Source organism: Sus scrofa, chromosome 4, assembly GCF_000003025.6.
Source record: "Sus scrofa isolate TJ Tabasco breed Duroc chromosome 4, Sscrofa11.1, whole genome shotgun sequence".
NCBI classification, from domain to species: Eukaryota; Metazoa; Chordata; class Mammalia; order Artiodactyla; family Suidae; genus Sus; species Sus scrofa.
Genome location: NC_010446.5, coordinates 62,010,946 through 62,016,985, shown reverse-complemented (window position 1 = coordinate 62,016,985; position 6,040 = coordinate 62,010,946).

Here is a 6,040-nt window from a genome sequence, read left to right as displayed (position 1 = left end):
TAAAAGATACATGCACCCTAATGTTCATAGCAGCACTATTTACAACAGCCAAGATATGGAAACAACCTAAGTGTCCATTAAGGGATGAATGGATAAAGAAGATACACATACACACAAAGTACAGACACACACAATGGAATACTACTCAGCCATAAAAATTAAACTTTGCCATCTGCAACAACATGGATGGACTTGGAGAGTACTATGCTTAGTGAAATCAGTCAGAGAAAGAAGTAACGTACACTATTACTTACATGTGTAATCCAAAAAATAAAACCAGTAAATACAACAACAAAAAAAGAAACAGACTCAAAGATATAGAGAAATAAGCTAGTGGTTACCAGTGGAGAAGAGGAAAGGGACAAGATAAGAGGAGGGGACTAAGAGGTACCAACTACTCTGCACAAAATAAATAAGCTACAAGGACATATTCTACAGCACAGGGAATATAGCCAATATTTTCCAGTAATTATAAATGGAGTATAATCTTTAAAAATTGTGAATCACTATGTTGTACACCCGAAGTTTAGAGTATTGTAAATCAACTATGCTTCAGTAAAAACATTTTAAAAATAAAAAAGATACTACCAAAAATGTTTCAGATATCTCAAAGTACAAATAAATACACATTAAAAAAAAGAGAGATTTAGCTTTTTAAAAAGGGAAACATCAGTTTTCTATTCCTCTAATCAGAAGACCTACAGGAATAAAGGGTGAAAAGACAGTCAGAGGTAGCACTTGGGATACAGAAAAATGCAGTATTGCATGAAGTATTGTTGCCATTGCTTAAGCCACTATGTAAAAGTCAAGACTGTCAACCATTAAGTTTTGTACCAACTCAGTTTTTTCTTTTAAAAAGGGCAATCTGCCTTCTCCAGACACTTACTGTCTAAACTGAATCAGCTAGTTATCCCAAAAACCCTCCTGCCAAATATAATCAGAAGTACTGTGGATTTTAATCTTTTTAGTCTTAAAAAGAAAGGTTTTAATCTTAATATACATAATCTTAAATTGGTCATATAGCCAATCTACTGTTCAACTGGTGTTCTACAGTTCCGTTTTTGGCCTCAAATGATGAAACTTCTCTAACGTCTCTGGGGAGACTAGGGTAAAGTATAATGTTTCCTGAAATTGTTCTTGTTTTTTCTCTGACTGTTTTCATGGTATCTCTTCAACTGGGAATGTTACATACAAATTTGTTTTTTCTATTCTGCAAGAAAGTCCAGTGGGAGACACAAAGGTAAAAAGAGTATTGTATGGGGAACAGGCTGAAAGGGAAGAAATAATACAAAAGCACAGAGGTAAATGTGAAGCAAACACATGCACGAAAGAGAAAGAAGATGTAGAAAAGAGAAGAGATTAAAGAAAAGCACTGTCCTCGCCTAAAAAGAGGAAAGAACAGAAGAAGGATAGGCACACTTGCTCATTCTTCTAGAAACAAAAGCACGAAATCCTTCTAAGAAAGACGTGGTCCCTTTAAGATGTTGTTAAAACTCTAAAAAGCGCTCCGTTGACACTCCAAACGGGAGTTCTGCCTTCTCTATGTTTTGACAGAGCTGGTCTTCATCTATAAATTAAATGCAAGCTAGAGATAATGCAGAGTTAATCTTTATAAAACTGCAATCGCGGATGCCATCTTTGCCTGGGGAAAAAAACCCCACCAAACTCCTTGAATTTGGAAAAAAGGAGTATATTAAGTTGGGAAACCAGAAAACCAGGCATTGCCAAGTCAGGTAGCTGTAACACGGGTTAACAAACGCCTCCTGCCAAACTAAGGTTCCACTAAAGATCTGGGGAAGAAGGGTTGTAGCCTTACCGCGACCGCAAGGGTGGGGCAGTGTTAGGGGAAAAAAAAAAAAAAAGATTTGAAGGCGAGCTACCTCGGGAGGTATAGGGAGCTGGAGACTTATCTCCCGGGAAGACTGCAATATTTAGGCGGCAAATGATTTTGACGGACTAAGGGCAGCTGCGAGGAGAGTGAGAAAATGCGCTGCCGGGCGTACGTTCGTTGAGAGTACAGAGGCTGATAAAGGAAGATACCCATGGGGCAAAGGACTAAGAGTCAAAAGGAGAGCCGAGGGGCCAAGCAGACAGGGAGGCCCGGCGTGGGAGGCCTGAGCAGAGGCCTCGAAGCGCCCCTGCAGCCAGCCGCCTTCTCCGGGAACGCCTTTTCGGCTCCCCGACACTCAGCCCCTCTTAGGGCCGCCCCTGCCCCAACGACAACGGCGAGAGCAGCTGTTTCCGCCCAGCCGGGGACCGCGGAGGAAAACGCATCCCTGGGGCGGGAGGTGTGTGGGGGGGGAGGCCAGCGGCAGCCGTCGGTGTGAGCTGGAAGTAATTCCGAGACCACTGCCGCTGAGGCAACATCAAACTTCGCCCTTTCCTCCCCTTAGTCTCTTTTATCCCCCAACTTCCTAGCCGGCTTGTGTCCGCTTCGACCGACCGAGACTCCCCCTTCTCGCAGCCTCTCACCCCTCCCAACGCCCTGACTCTGGGGAAGGACCGGCCACGGAGCCGCTCCGGGACCCGCCCGGGTGCCCCAGAGTCCCAGACACCCAGCTCAAAGAAACACTCGCATCCTCTGCACGGCTCCAGAGCCCGCCCAGATGCTGCAAACTCCTCTTACCTGCATTGACGCCATGATGGAACCATCCCCCCTAGGCCGGCGAGGCCAGAGACGCAGGGGGCGGAGCTGCCGTGCTCGCGTCACGCCGCGGGGGCCCAGCATCCCGGGCGCTGGGGGCGGGGCCTCCGATGGGAAGGAGATGGCGTGAGGGGATTGGCTGGTGCTCTAGGCGCCCAGGGGGAAGGGCAAGCTGAGGCGCGGTGAATGGCGCTGTCTATACCTTCGGTCACGTCCAACTCTCTGGCCTCCACGACGAGCCCACTCGCTACCCGGATCGCTTAGGAAACGCTGGTCGGGTTCTGATTCGAGCCCCATGGTTGTTTTTTTCTATCTATAACATAAGATCCTGATGATGTCCACACCCGTGGGCTTTGTGGGGGGGGGGGGTTGTTTTGTTCTTCCAATCAGAGGTGTATAGTTTATAGATTTTTTTCTTTCCGATGCCCTCTCTACACCACAGTGCCCACTTTCACAGCTTGGGGCAAGATAAAACTTCCGCAGGGCAGCTTTCTGGTCTTTACGCACCTGGAAGACTTCTCATATTCCTAATTTGGGGATGAGAGACACTGATTTGCTTATACAACGGGATGAGGATTGAGAGCAGAACAGAACTTTGATATTTTAAAGGCAAGGGCAGATTTGTAGAGCTGAATCTTGCCTGAAGGGAAAGAGAATGTTTTGAAGTTTTTTTGTGCAATTTCCACCTCTTTACCGCAACCCCTCAGTTTTAAACTGCGCATGTATCTGTAATAGTTATGTTGTTATGGCACTGACACTTGTTTAGAGGTTTCATCCTAAGCATGAGATTGTTTAATGTACCAGTGTCACTTATACTTTCTATCACATCCAGACTTCTCTTCAGCCTGTTTCGTGGTGGGCAGTTTTGTGGTCATTCCACCTAGAGATATATTTGAAGAGGGAGAGCTGAGTACACAGAATTTATTCTGGGAATGCACCAGTTCTGCCAAGATGTATGAGAAGCCACGTTTTTAAAATCTATTCCAAAACCGAAGATGTTATTGGTTTATTCCAGGAAAACTGGAAGCCAAAAGTTCGCACCTCCTGTTCTATTTTTTTTTTTTTTTTAATGTAGGTGGCTGACGTGTTGAGTAGAAGGCTTTTACATTATCGGAATGAAAGCTTAAAATCTGTCATTTTATTAACTTGGAGTTCTTTTTAGAAATTTATATAAGATTTAAATATAAGAGCCCTGTGGGATATCATCCTTCCCACTCTAAAGATAGATCATTATGTTCTCTGTGAAATTCCCGAATGTAAAATGTGTTCAAAAATGGAAAAAGATCCTTAAAATACACTAATTATTCTATGGTATAATATTAAACACCCTATTCTTCATCACTAGAGAGGAAGTTAAATTGGTAACTCAGACTTCCACTGATCGCCAGAAATGGGCTGATTTTCCCTGTGTTGTGCAAAATGACTGTGTCCTTGAGGAAGATTTGGAGGCTCTTGGCAACCAGGAATGACCCAGAAGCACATCAGGTGTCAGCCCAGTTTTGTTGCCTATATTTCAACTGAGTAAAGTCCATATATCAATGAAAGAGGAAAGCTTTTCCAGATATATTTTCTGCTGGTGATCTCTCTCCCTATAATCTCAGGAAATTGCTCCAGAAGATCAGGTTTTTTTTGTTTGTTTATCTTTTGTCTTTTTAGGGCCGCAACCACAGTACATGGAGGTTCCCAGGCTAGGGGTCGAATCAGAGCTGCAGCTGCTGGCCTACACCACAGCACATCACAGCCACAGCAACGCCGGATCCTTAACCCACTGAGCAGGGCCAAAGATTGAACCTGTGTCCTCATGGATACTAGTCTGGTTCGTTAACCACTGAGCCTAGATGGCAACTCCCAGAAGATAAGGTTTTACAATCTCAGGTTTACTTTATTTAAAGGCCAATTCTTCCCAAGGTATAAGTGACTTTAAATGACCCCACAAAGAAAGCTTTATGACATCATCAGGGTCAACAACCTGCCATGACAAATACTAATAAGGAAGAAAAGGGATTACAGGACTCTTAACATCTCTTACAGTAAAATCAGCCTCTGGTCCCTTGGGTGTGATATGTGCTAAAGAAGATCTTTATAGGAGGGAAAAGTTAGTACCAGACTTATCTTTCCAGGAAATGTAAGATAATACATAATTACCTCAACTGTCTCTCCCTGTTCTTTCATTGATACATAAAAGAAAGATTCTGATGTACTCAGTAGCTGAAACAGTGGCTTTTAGGTAGGGTCGGAGCACATAATCATCTCCAAGAAAATGAACTTTTTTATATCTGAAACTCTTGATTATACAGTGTTTGGAGACTAGGCTCAGACCTCATTTTTTCAGGTTTTGTTTTGCTGTTTTTTTACTCATCTCCTTTCTTTTTGGAGTGGGGCTTACTATCAGATAGGCAAAAGATACAATACCTGACAATCGCAAATGTGGGAGAGGAGGTAGAGCTCTCATAAAATATACAAGTGAAATTGGTATGATCTCTTCAGAAAACAGTTCAGCAACAGTAAAGTTTCCCTTACCCTTAAAGAATAGGGTTTTTTTAGGGCCCCACCTGTGGCATATGGAGGTTCCCAAGCTAGCAGTTGAGTCAGAGCTACAGCTGCTGGCCACAGCCACAGCCACATCAGATCTGAGCCACGTCTGTGACCTACACCACAGCTCAAGGCAACTCCAGATCGTTAACCCAATGAGCAGGACCAGGGATGGAAACTGCAACCTCATAGATATTAGTCAGGTTCATTACAGTTACCACTGAGCCACAACAGGAACTCTCAAGAATCTTTTTAATACCACCCTTCCCCATAAAAGATACTTGAGGCATATTAAACAAATACAACATGTTAACCTTCTTTCCATCCTGATGCAAACAAACCATTGGAAAAAGGATATTCTGGAGACTACTGGAGAACATTTAAATATAAAATAGAGGAGTTCCGATCGTGGCACAGCGGAAACGAATCTGACTAGGAACCATGAGGTTGTGGGTTCGATCCCTGACCTCACTCAGTGGGTTAAGGATCTGGCATTGCTGTGAGCTGTGGTATGCTGTGGTATAGGTTGCAGACACGGCTCAGACACTGTGTCTGTGGTGTAGGTTGGCAGCTGGAGCTCCAGTTTGACCCCTAGCCTGGGAACTTCCATATGCTGCATATGCCTCGGGTGTGGCCCCATAAAGCACAAACAAACAACCAAACAAAAAATCATAAACTAGATATCTGAGAAATATACATCTGAGGAGTTCCCATCATGGCTCAGCAGAATCAAATCTGAATATCCATGAGGACGCAGGTTTGATCCCTGGCCTTGGCTAGTGGGTTTGGTGTAGGTTGCAGGTGTGGCTCTGATCCTGAGTTGCTGTGGCTGTGGTGTAGGCTGGCAGCTGTAGCTTCGATTCA